This window comes from Rousettus aegyptiacus, unplaced genomic scaffold (genome assembly GCF_014176215.1).
Source record: "Rousettus aegyptiacus isolate mRouAeg1 unplaced genomic scaffold, mRouAeg1.p scaffold_m13_p_7, whole genome shotgun sequence".
Lineage (NCBI taxonomy): Eukaryota > Metazoa > Chordata > Mammalia > Chiroptera > Pteropodidae > Rousettus > Rousettus aegyptiacus.
In genome coordinates this window covers 50083302-50097230 of record NW_023416310.1, presented here as the reverse complement: position 1 = coordinate 50097230, position 13929 = coordinate 50083302, and the positions used below count along the sequence as shown (strand labels likewise).

At 34.4% G+C, this 13929-nt stretch overlaps 1 pseudogene; it reads left to right on the top strand.

Moving 5' to 3' along the window:
- Positions 1-6244: 6244 nt before the first annotated feature.
- On the top strand, positions 6245-6362 carry LOC118606301 (annotated as a pseudogene).
- Positions 6363-13929: the final 7567 nt, after the last annotated feature.

Here is a 13929-nt window from a genome sequence, read left to right as displayed (position 1 = left end):
TCCAACAACTAGGGGGTCATAGATGAAATGTTAATAAAAGTACTAAACATATCATTTGGCGTTGTCATGAAGACTGTGTGAAGGGAGACAGATCAGAATCCTGGAGATCAATTAGGAGTCTACTACAATATAACACTCAAGAAATGATGTAGGGCTTATCTAGAAAAATACCAATGGAATTAATAGTAAAACATAATTAAAAGGATAGTTGAGATTTATAGGTGCTTATTATGTACCATGCATGGTTCCAATAATTTTATATTTGATAACCCACAACAATCCTTGAAGTAAGTACACATAAAGTTGATAGCTTCATTGTTCAGATGGCAATGCAAGAAATGAAGAGGTCTTATAAGTCATAGAACCATGATTCAAAGCCAGGGAGACTTCTCAAGAGAGGTGATCTCTTTGAACCTATGCTCTATGTCATCTTAAGACTTCATGTGAGAGCTATGTGAAATGTAAAAGCAGCAGGACTATGCAACTGGAAGCAGGAAAGGATTGAGGAAATGGAAGGTACTGAGGATAGTGCCCATATTTTTCATTTGATCAAAAGAGAGACCTTGTTGCTATTATTATACAAGATAGCAGCCACAAGAGGGATAACGTGTTATGTGGTAGAAAATCATGAATTCTTTTATGGACACATGAACTTTTGAGAACTTCAAACGGTGTCATTTAGAGGCCAATGATATAAGTATATACAAAATTAAGAATACTAATAGGACTGTGTAATTAGAATTTGATGTCAAATTCATGGGAATTAAAGAAATTAATCATGGACTGCGTACAGATTGAGAAGGGAAGGGAGCACATATCAGAACCCTTGAATAGAAAAAGTAACATCCATGGAGAATCAAAAGGATTACCCCAAAATTATCAGGAAAACAAGAATTACAGATTTCATTGAATCTAAGGAAGAGAGAATTTTCCAACTTTGACAAGCAACAGAAAGGCCTGTCTTGGCAAATGTTGGAAACTTGTTACTGGAAGTATTAACATGAATATTTGATGTCCAACTTCAGGGTCATCAAACTGGTTTGTATTGGTTAGAAGTTTGAAATAGATGACATCTCGATTCCTTCTAACTTTAAGATCTTATGATTCTATCTATACATTTTTCCATTATAGGTGAAATGATATACATTTCCAGAGCCTCACATTGTGTGATGACTTTCAGAACTTGAGATGAAAAACATATTCTGGAGTTCATTTTCTCTTTTTCCATTTCTACTAATTTTTAATTTTGTGTGCAGGTATAGTAGGTGGGATAGATATAATAAAACAAATATTATTTGCCAAACTTTTCAATCTCTAAATTGAATACTGAATTACTGGAGAACTCTAATAGTACTTATTTTAAATTGTCTATGAATTTAAAACACTAGAATGTTTTCAAACTTGCCAAGATTCTGGAGTTTGGCATATATAAGATAGGTAAATAATTAACATTTATTTTTTTAAAAAAAATGAATGAATGAAACAAATTCATGGTTTACTTTTGTAAATGTTTAAAACTAGTGTGAGAATACTGTTTCTGAATATAGATTTTTAAAAATGTTTCTAGGTGCACAATACATATTAATATTTATTCCATGGAAAGTTTTTATCCCAAAGAAAATCAAGGACCTTGCTAGAAAATTATTTTTTGAGTAGCCTCATAATTTTTACCTTTTAATATTAAATACGTATGTGTCTAACAAGTTCTAAAGCTTGCTTAAAGAGACTTCTCAGGTCATAGAAATTAAATTGTCCATTAACTTATTAATATTCACAATCTCCCTCCTCTCATACACATACACTTTAACATGTTGAGAAAGAATAAGATGAACTGTGTTGTTTACATAATGAGACTGAAACAATCTATAACAGCTTCAGAAAAACTATCATAAAGACTGACTTCATTCTGATGTTTGACCGTTAATGACTGAAGTCCCATTACTCACCTTTCCCCTTCTGTACCACACCTCTGAGAGGGCTGATAAGAACGCCTGAGTACTTCCCACCTGGGAACTAATAGGAAGTTTAAACTCTATAAGTCTCAGCCTTGCACAGGAACCCACACTCTAGCCCCAACTACCATAAACCTCAAGCTAGTTCCCTTTCCCAGCTCTCGAGATCATATTTTAACCAACTTGGGAGCCCTGCCCTATTCTCTCCAGAAAGCTTTATCATGTAATACACATTTTTAGACCCTCGTGTTGCATGTGAAGTGTCATCGGTCTCAATGTCCAAGCAAAGCAAAAATCCAAACAGAATGAGCACTGTCTGTAGATTACTAAGACTTCTGGGACCCTCCTGGGGCCCATGCATTATCTGACTAATATTTATCGCAAATTTCTATGACAACAGCAGACATTTTTATGACAACAATAATGGTCATGCCCTTTTTTTACAGCATATTATATAATCAATATTTTTCTTCTTTCAGAAGAATGATTCTTATCTGCCTCTCCCACTTGATTCCTCATTAGTATACTTCTGTACCTCAACTAATATGATCAAGTTCTCTTTTTTCCTGGTAGGTAAAAGAAATTAATAGACATATACGTGGACCAAAGAAGCCCGACTTTGCAAATCTGCAATGTGTACAAAGTGGTTTGCGCTAGTTGGGGGCTTTAACTGTATGGTACCGTGGTTCATACTAACTATCGAATCTTATGAAAAAAATGTAAACATTTTCCTATAATAGGTAAAATGCTGTATGTTCCCAGAGCCCAAAACTGTGTGATGACTTTCAGTACTTGAGATTAAAAAAAATAAACGCATCCTAGAGTTCACTTTCTGTTCTATCAAGTCTATCAACTAACCAAACAAAATATTCTATTCTCGGTATAGAAATTTGTGAAATGTTGACTAGCTGCTTCATAGATAAAAAAATTTTTCTTTTCAAGTATACTTTATTAAAATCCCTTGGTCACTCATCTAGCTCTTCATATGTTCCCCAAAGTACTGTGGTAGAGACTATATCATATGTTCCCTATATCATTTTCATTTCCTACAGAATCCTGAAAGACTGCAGTTACCCATACTCCTGATGGTTAAATGTGACCCAATGACTGGCTTCTGGTCAGTATAAAAGTGAGTGGAAGTGATCTGTTACTTGCAGCCTGAGTCAATTAAGAACAGATGGGAATTCTCTATCCTCTTTCTTTCCCGATCATGTACCTGGTGAAAAGATCCTGGCTCTCTGAGTTACCTTTACCAAAAAGGTTCTAAACAAGACTAATAATGCTGGTAATTTTGTGTGAAGCCACTGAAGTTTCATAGGTTCTGTGACTGCTGCAGTTTAGCTTATTATGACTTATACAATACCAAAATATCCATAAACAACAATTCTTTTTCAAGTAAATACAAAGATGTCACTATGACTCTAAAATGTCTTTAGACAATTCCTTCAGTATCAAATGAGGCAAGATCCTAATTCTTTGCATATACTAGTGTAATATTTTAAAACTTTTTTAAAGCAATCCTTTTTGATTTTCTACCTTCAAATCTCTTGATTACTCTCATCTATCCCAAAGTCACACTTATTTTTCTCAATTTTCCAGTTCTTTTAAAATTCTTTGCTTTTTTGATTTATCTTCCAAGTTATCTTTTCAAAGAAAACCTTGCCTTTTGGAACCTACTTTCTTAATGTGAATACATCAAAAGGGGCAGGACACTGGTACCTTTGTCATGGCATTAGAAATTGTCCCCAGAGCAATCACAGAACTTGTTTAATAATGTATCCTCAAAAGCAAGATAAATTACTTTGCCTGGAGTATGTCTTTAATTTGTATATGTCTATTCTCAAGATCTTATTACTTATTTCAAAGAGCAAGGTAAATTGCCTGCATGTATGCTAATGAACTAGCTATTTGGAAATCATTACTTCTTACAGTCAGTGCTGTCAGATCCCTCAGGATTTAAAATACTCTTACCCACTAACTGTGGCTCTATCTTAGTTTCTGTGTAGAAATTTGGGAATTATTGACTAGCTGCTGCATAGGTGAAGTAATTTTTCTTTTATTTTTTAAAATACGTTGTTAGGCTTTTATAACCCTCAAATTTCAGTCTTTTTTTTAACAGAGAACTATACAAATACATCAAAAAATTTGAAATAGCAACCAAATATTAATGTGACTTCTTCAAGGTATGAACGAGCAAATAATGAAATATATAATGTTCTGTTAAGTTATACATGGTAGTTGTTTAAATCGTCTTTAATTTGATTGTAAATCATTACCTTTTAGACACTAGAATTATGAATGATTTATAAATTTTGGTATTTGTTGAAACAGATACATTTGGATATTGAATATCTGGAAGTAATTTTTAACCATATGACTTCTATACTTTTTAGATTGAATCACAAATTAGTTATAGTCTTTCTGTTGATCAACTTTATACTTTAAGCTGAGATTCTGAGTACAAAAATAAATGTATATTAAATGATCTTTTCTTCTAAACTTCTGCTATTTATTTTTACTGTTTATTTGATACTTAATCAAAAAACAATTATAGGTCTTTTTATTATCATCTTAGATTTTTATTAATTCTATATTGTTATTTATCATTATTAATTAGTGACTCTTGATTTCCTAAAGTTTAAACTCTTAGAGAACAGGAATGCTATACCATATAGACCATGTTGCATAGCAAAATGTCCCTAAAAATTATCTCATAAAATATATAGTTAGTAATATTCCTCTACTTTATATAGTTTTACAAACCTAAATAAATGCTTGCACCCAGTATGTATGGAGCACCCTGAATGTACATACCCACATGCCCACATACATATTGATCACAGTTAAGTTGTGATGCCAAAAATATTATCTAAAATCTTAGAATTTATTGGACAAAGGCAGACAATAATGGCAGCATTTAAAGCTATCTCTTATTTCAATGATGCAAAAAATATCTAAATATTTAAACATCAATTTATTTAATGGGTTTTAAGAATTTTTGTAAATGCAGAAGCAGGCTGAGATGGCTGAGATAGAAATTATTTCAGGAGAACCTGTCCACAGAAGCGAGTAGGCTATCTTATCCTATATCTTTGGTTCACAGAGTCTGAGAAAAGAGGATCAGTAACCTGCAATGGTCCATTAACTATCAGTTGGCTGGTAAAATGGTAAATATCTTAATGAGAAAAACACAATTTTCCATGGTACCTATGACGAAGTTGTTCTTTTTGTCCTACAAGTGATTGACTGGTTGATTAGCATTTAGGAAGAACAGCTTTACAAATTTCACATCTGAGATAACATAAATTTCATTGCCTTTCAAGTAACAGACTTTGATTTTTTTTTTTTTTACTTATCAAGAGTTTTCTTGTTTTCTTCTAGAAATGACTAGATGTTTTTTTTTGTTTTTTTGTTTTTTTAACCAAATACTTAACAGATTTTAACTATAAGTGTAGTATACACTTATAGTGACTCCTGGCCAGTGCATGTGTATGTCGAGTGGAGCTAAATAGCTTCAGGATGGGGGCTGGTTGTCATAAAAGCCAATGACTTTCAGTCCTACTTCCTGATGACCTCTGAGCTGAGGAGAGGGGCTAGAGGTCGAGTTCAATCACCAAAGGCAATCATTTAATCAACTATACCTGCACAATAAAGCCTCTATAAAAAACCCTTGAACGATGTTGTTCAGGGAGCATCTCATTTGAAGAACACCTCAGTGCTCCTGGGGGTCAGAGCACTCGGAAAAGGAATGGAAGCTTCGTATCATCCCTATGCTCCCTATACTTTGTCCTATATACCTCTTCCATCTGGCTATTTGTGAGTTGTGTACTTTATAATAAAGCTATAATGGTAACTATAGTGCTTTTCTGAGTTTTATGAGTCATTCTAATGAATTATTTAACCTGAGAGGAGTTGTGGGAATCCTCCAAATAGTAACTGAGTCATACAGAAGCATAAGTAACCTGGGGACTCCCCCATCTTGTGGCTAGCATCTAAATTAGGAGAACTTAGCCCTTAACCTTTGGGGTCTGTACTAACTCCAGGAAGTTAGTGTCAGAATTAAATTGAATTGAATTGAATTGAATGGTAGGAAACCCAGTTGGTGCCCAAGAATTAGTGTCAGAAAAGCAGAAGCATAGGAAGTATGCAGTGCATGATCTATCATCCTCATATCTTCCCCCTCACACGTATCATAATTTCTAGCCACATTATCGTTTAAGACTCCCCCTACCAAAGGTTAAATAGCACACTGTGGAGCAATTGAAGTCCAATGTTTTAAAATACTTTTTCGAGTCAATGGCAATGCCACCCTGAACATGCCCAATCTCATCTCATCTCGGACGTTAAGCAGAGTTGGGCCTGGTTAGTACTTGGATGGGAGACCACTAGGAATACCAGGTGCTGTAGGCTTTTAAAAAAGTAATCTTAAAAAACATAATAAAATAAAACACTTTTTCTAATTACTATATAATTGATATGTAGAATACTTGAGTAAAAAAGAAAATATGAAGAAAAAAATTATTATAATATTGAAAGTCCAAAAAACAACTACTACTAAAAACAACTACTATATGTAAATATAAATATAAATATAAATAGTATAATACAAATTGGTTTTCAATTCTCCATTGCTGCATACTGACTTTGGCTTATTTCTAATATATTATTAATGTTTTACAATGTCAAGAATAATCATCCATAATGTTCTTTTATAGTTACAGGTCATCACAGGGAGATTTCATACCTCACCATTCTGATCACTGTTTTAAAGCCCACATGTCATGAATGACCATTTCATAGCTCCACAGATGCTGATAAAAACCTGAAATCAAAAAAAGTTTGTTTGTTGAGGAGTAGCGGCTTATCATATATTTCAGATGTAGCCAGATCTAAGCCAAAACAGAAATGCAGTAATGCTCTTGTTTTCTGTTAATGTTTAATTTTTATGTAGTTAATTTGGCATGGTTTATGGTTTATCTATCTAAACAATATGACCATCTTTGTATATAATTACATCTGTGTTTATTAGGGTTTCATTTTTTATGACTAAAATTCATCTAGAACTTTCTTTGACTTATAACTACCTATTTAAAAACTCTGCCTCTGCAATCAGAGAGAGAGCTAGAAGTTTGATTATTCTCTTAGCCTCTACAAACCTCATTTTCCCCATTTACAAAGCAGGGATGATTATGAGTCACCTCTTAGAGTTACCATGAGGAATAAATGAGATATTGAAGGTATAGATTTAGCACAGAGCTGAATAAACATTCGAAAAACATTAGCTATGCTATATATACATATATATATATATTTTTCCCCCCAAAGTATTAATCGATTATCCTAGGACCCAATAAGAAATGAGTGATTATTTCCTCACTGATTAAAAGTACCATATTTACCATGTAATGCACAGTTATGCAACATGGTAGTATAAAGTACTGACTAAATTCTTTCTTGCCTAGGGAGTTTACAAAATACAATAGGGCTCATTCTAGAGAAAATCAGCCTGTTGAAAATTAAAATTATCAAATTTTCTAAGGCCGAGTTCAAAGTATGTCTTATTCTTGGCAAATGACTCCCGAACATCTTAAGCTTAGTACAAGGCCTTAGGGAAAGTCAAAGGGAGACATTGAGAAAAAAGGGCAAAACCAGGAAGAACATTCTACAAGCCTAGAAGTTTCATACAGAGTGTAGCTTTTTTCCCCTTCACAGAACCCCACTCCTCTCCAAATCAGAGTGATAAACATCTATGTTGAATGTACATTCACTGAGTGTTGGCTAGATTTAAACATAGAAGTTAGTGCTTTTTTCTGGTCTGAGTATTTCTGAAGGCACAAAGCTCCATGGAGTGTCTCCCTGGAGTACCAATCAGGACAAAATTGCTGCTTTTTCCTACGTTATTTCATAAGACTTCTCTTCACTTGGACCCTAAGAAAACATCAAAGTGGACCCCCAAAGTTACCTTGCTATCAGCTGAGAAAGCACAGTGCAGTGGAAACTGGCCCTGCAGGCCTTGTGGGCTTGTAAGCACAGCATGGACGAAGAGGAGCGCACTTCAAAGGAACGATTGTGTGAACCTGAACATGCCTGAATTCTACAACGGCCACAAATGGCAGCTGAGCAGCGTGGAATTAAATCCCGCATCAATAATCACCGCTCGTGGGCCCCCCACCAATATTCAAAACATAAAGCCTTACAGATAACCATCTTGAAGGGGTTAGTAGACACTCTCAGCAATCACAAAAAATGTACCCCATTTTCCCACCCCATCTAACTCTTGGGAAGTAGACACCAGGAAGCAGGCTGGTGACTGCCGATGGAGGAGATGGTACTACTTTCCTGATCTCCTTCCCCATGTTCAGCATGAGTTTGGGGATGAGAAGGTTGTAAGGAAGAGGGAAAATGTGAATTATATGTGAAATTATTTTTTTTAATGAACTGGACTTTCTTTTAATAATTATTATGTAATTATGCAAAAAGACCAAAATATCAGTAAAAGAGTCAATTGCTCAAGAGGAAGCATGATTACAGTTGTTAGCAGTTTGGGAAAATTGAAATCATTTCGTGTTTAAACTGCCATAGGAAAACATATCTATATCTATATCTATCTATATCTATATCTATATCTATATCTATATATATATTACTATATCTGCTCCTAGCCCTTGTAGTTAATTTCATTAAATTATGTCTTCATTAGAATCATAGAACCAGCCTACTTGAATTATTGCAGTTTTATTATATGATAAAATATGTGCATTCCCACCATCATTAAAAATTTTTTGAAACATTTTTCAGGCTGGAGGTCCTCAGAGTGTGTTTCCCATATCAGCAATATCAGCATCACCTGGGAATGTGCTGGGAAGACAAATGACTGAGTCTCATCCTTCAAACCTGCTGAATCAGATATTCTGGGAGTGGGACCTAGCAATCTGATTTGACAAGCCCTCCGGGTGATTCTGATACTTGCTCGGGCATAAGAAGCAAAGCTTTAGGCTATATTTCTGTTTGTTTGGGATATTTTCTACATATTTATTCATTCACCATCACACTTAATATTAAAGTCAGCTTATATTATCTTAGGAGAGGCTAGATTATGCTATAATAACAAATAATCCTCAAATATCAACCACTTAAAATAGCACAGATTTCTTTCTTATTTATGCTACATGCTCATTGATGGCTGGCAGGGGGCTAATCCTTAGAAAATAAGTAAGATCCATGGTATGGGAGCAAACACCATCTCTGGTGTAGTTTGTTTGCCAAAACTAAAATCCAAACTCTTCAGTAACTCCCTTGAAAAGAAGGTGATCAAGAGAGTCCTAAGTATGAAATAGCAGCTCTCCCTGTGAATAGAGCTCTTGGAGCAAATAACGTGCCTGCCTTTCTTCTTGGAGTACAGCTCTAAGCAACCTTCTGTTCAACATGTATAAGTGTCTACAGAAACTCAATATAGTATTATGCTTCCAAGTCTTGTTTATCACACATTCATCAGCGTGGCATCATGACTCTCAAAATGAAGTGTTACGGCAGATTTACTGCTTTTGGCCCTGAAACTCACATTTAACCATATTTCCAATTTTGTAGCGTGTACATTTATAGACATGCTACTACAGAAGAATTAGTTACAAGTGGTCTTTTGATCATCTCTGCCAATACAAATGAAATGGCCAAGACCTGGCTATCCATTGAATCCTTAACAGCCTCATATCCTTTTGGCATCAGCTTCTAATGCGATGTAAAACTCTCTGACCCAGGATTAAAGGATGCAGTGTTACATACCGCACTTCAACTTTATCTGATATTTTCTTCCAGTGATTAAGTAATTCAAACACACACACCACACACATACACACACACTCACAAACACTCCAAATATTCCCTTGCGGTATCAGGTCTAACTTTAATAATTGTCATGTACAATTTGCTTTTGGGTCTTTTTTCTGGACAAAATATTAAATAAAAATGGCATTTCAGAGACTGGTTGTGATAAGGGAAACGATGATGAGACCGGTAACACACTCAAAGGCAAGGCATATGCTTAAGGGAAAATACACACTTCATGAAAGAATTCTTATAAGTGTTGCAAAGGGCAAATGAGAAGAAGGGAAATGAATTATAATCAGCTCTTTGTTTCTGTATCTTAGAATGGAATCTTGAAGTGTTTGCACTTTATTTCTAAAAGTTTGGAATTCAACAGGAAATTTCATGATAGAGAAGACTTTCACATTATCAAAAATTATCCAAATATTGGAAATAAGGTGGATAATGTGGTTGACACAATCTGTCAATACTATATGGGAGAAAAGGTCACTGAAAATTGACTGAGGGAAATAGATCTAGTTCATCCCATTGTTTATTCGTGATTAAAGGCCCTGACTTAATAAAGTTACCTATTAACTTGCAGGTTAATTTGACACTTTGTCAAGTTGATTATAAATAACCTGCTTTTCAAACTGGCTATAACATCTTGCTGGCTTCCTCATTAATGAGTTAAGTAACATATTTTCATTTATTTGATGTTTACTTTACAGTCACAATTTATCTTTTTGAAAACTATACTATAAGATATGTACAAATCTAAAATATAAGAAATTCTCAATGCTTGAGGATAGGTCTGTTTTTGGAATACCTGTAAAATAAAAGACTCTAAAATAGAGTTGTATACTCATTACACTGAGAAAAAGAAAAGTGCAGTTCTATAGGTAAGAGACATGTCTGTGAAGGTGAAAGCAGTTTGAATATGTCCTAGAGTCAAGGGAAACGGAATAGATTGCAGCATAGATGCTCAAACATGTTTGCCTTCTAGCCAAACTATGACTATATTTTTCTCTAAGGCTAAAGAAATTAACTTAGATCCAAGAGATTAGATCTTAATGTAATTCAGAAGGAAGCACAGAAAATACGGACACTGGGGCAAAAGGGATGGATGTCTGAATTGCACATGACAATCAATTTTCCAAACAGCTCCAGTTCTTTTCAATATAACTGCCTTGCTCAGAGACGTTGGACAAGATGTATTACAGTTCATTTGAACCCTCTCACACCAACCTGTCCCCCACCCCAGGCTTAATTGATAAAACATAAAATACCATCACCCTAGATGAACCAGTTCACTCATTAGCCAAGAATCCATCTGACATTTCTCTTAAGATCACAGATCACAAACAATCAGTGATTTGAATATGAGCCCATACTGATGACAAGCAAAGTAAATTCCATCCCAGGGCCTAATTTAACATTGCACATATTCTTTGGAGAACCAGGTCCTCTAAAGGCAGTCTTAAGTATAGGTAGAATGCCTTAAATTAACTACTCCCTAAGGCTTAAAGAATTGTGGTAAAGAAACAATCCAGCATGTAGCAGATAATACTGGAAGAATTGTGTCTCCCTTCTGCAGGAGTCTTCTTCAGCAGAGATTGTTGCTTTGAGAGAATAGATGTATGGGAAACAGTCTGTTAAATGTCAAATTAAAGGTTTTCATTCTTGAGAATAATTATGGAAAATTGGCTAAATGTGTGAACTCTTCATCCACACTCATGTTCAAATTGAGGCTTCATTTCTTAATAGAATTCTGTGGCTTTACCAAGCAAACATTTAACTGTTTTCTACCTTTCCAAGCCACAGATGGGGTTGTTATCTAAAGCAGGGCTCCCCAGTTCCCAGGGTTGCAAATTGGTACCAGTCCATGGCTTGTTAGGAACCTGGCAGCACAGCAGGAGGTGAGTGGCGGGGAAGCAAGCGAACCTTCCTCTGTATTTGCAACTGCTCCCCAGGGCCTCAGCTTCACCTCAGATCAGCAGGCATTAGATTCTCATCAGAGCACTGGTCCTTCGTGCCAAAAAAGGTTGGGGACCACTGATCTAAAGCACTTAGAGTAGGAGCTGTACAGAATAACTGCAAATTATTTTTATTTTCTTCTATATTAGAAGTATATGATATAGACCATGGTGGCCATATTATTTCTTGGCACTGGTGACCTCAGCAATAGGCAGTAGGGTTTACAGTGGGTGGGATGACAGAATGACCTTCTATGGGTCATATTGAATTTCATTTTTTGTCTCCCTATACGTTTTTTCAAATTAAATGCCTAATCATATAAAAATGTGGTTCTCAGGCTGGAATGATTTTGTCCTGTACTCCACTAGGGAACATTTTTTATTGTCGTACATGATCTACATAGAGGGTTATTACAGACTTCTAGTAAGTAGAGGTCAAGGATTCTGCTAGACATTTTACACTGCACAGGACAGCCCTCCATAACAGAGAATTATTCCCCTCAAAGTGTCAGTAGTGCCACTATTGAGAAACTTTAATATATAGTGTTTTGATTCGATCAAACACCCATGGATTAGCGAGGTCAGTACATAAACTGATTAAAACTGAAACAAATACTGAGGAACTCTGCTCTGGGACAGAGATTGAATCAGTGGTAATTCACTCCAGGTGGCCAGAGAGGTCTGGCAACTCTTATAGCAAATAAACTGAAGGAAGCCTTGAGCTCTCAGAGATAACCGAATTAGATTTTAGGGATCTGTTATCAGATCTGGCAATAAAGGCACTTCATAGATCATGGTTTTCCAAACTTGAGATCATGACCTATTGTCTGTGACCCACTAAGGAACCCATTTGTCACACTAAAAAAATAAATAAATAAAATAGTAAAGAGTAGACAATATTAAAAATGATGTCATACTATGGGAATTGTTTTATGAGACTTCAAAAAATATGCTTATATAATTGATAACAATAAAAATATATTTCTTAATATGGATCACAGCTAAAAATGCTTAAAAACACAGTTAGAGATTTATTAGTTTCCTCAGCATCCCAGTTTATAAATCAATATTTGTCCTCAGTCAAAGACCTAGTGTTTATAGCATGTAAGTAAATATAAAATTTGATGCCATCGGCAAATTTTTTAAAGAATATATATTTATGATTAGAAAAAGCAGAAAAACTATAAGAACATAGGCTGCCCATCTAAATAATAATGGTACACATTTCCGATGGCAATATTTGCTTATTTTTTTTTCTGTACTGTTTAAAAATTCTATAGAGAATCTGTGTTACTTCTCTAATCACGAATAACGCACATATGGAATCTTGCTATCATTAAAGAGAACTGTTTCTGATGGAAGACTGAAAGGAAACACAGGTCTTAGTGGGTTTAACAACAAATATTGTAATAACAAAGTTGAAAGAGAAGGGGATAACACATGGAGAGAAAATTAGAGAAATTTTTGCTTTCTGTTTATAAATAAACTGTAGTTTATAGACTAAATCCAGGAAAAGTTCAAGTTCATGAAGAAGACAATTCCAAAAGAGATTTCAGAAGCGATTTTTAAAACAGGAAAATTTTTGATAATGTATGTAGGTCTCCAAAAACATTTTGAAAACATATTTATTTAGGTTGGTAAACTATTCATTACTGTCAAAAATTAAGTATCTCACCATTAATAATCACATCATCTATTTACTTGGTGGCATAAATATGTATAGGATTGCTAAAAGGAAAACAAAGAAAACCCCACAGCAAACTATAACAGATCATTTTAAAGCTCAGTATCTTTAAATAAATTTTCAGAAATTCAAATACTTATGGTAAATAAAACATTATAAATATGTGGTAATGTATAAATCACAAATTATTTATAGGTCATTATATGAGATAAATTGTTTGCAAATATTTAAAAAACTATTCACAAGGCACACTAATGTATTGAACTGATTTATCATGTAACAGAATACGTAAAATTATGATAGGTAACAAATAAATCCTTTGTAAAATATTTACAATGTATCAGTTGCACTAATATTAATTAGTCTATTCATTACTTCAAGTAATTGGTAAGTGATTTATAAGTTCGTTGTCATCCAGGCAGATGAAGTTTTACAGCTCGATACAAATATATCTTAAAAGAGTATGAGGGAATCCCCTTTAAAGATCTTCTTTCATTTTCCTGTTGAAGACAGT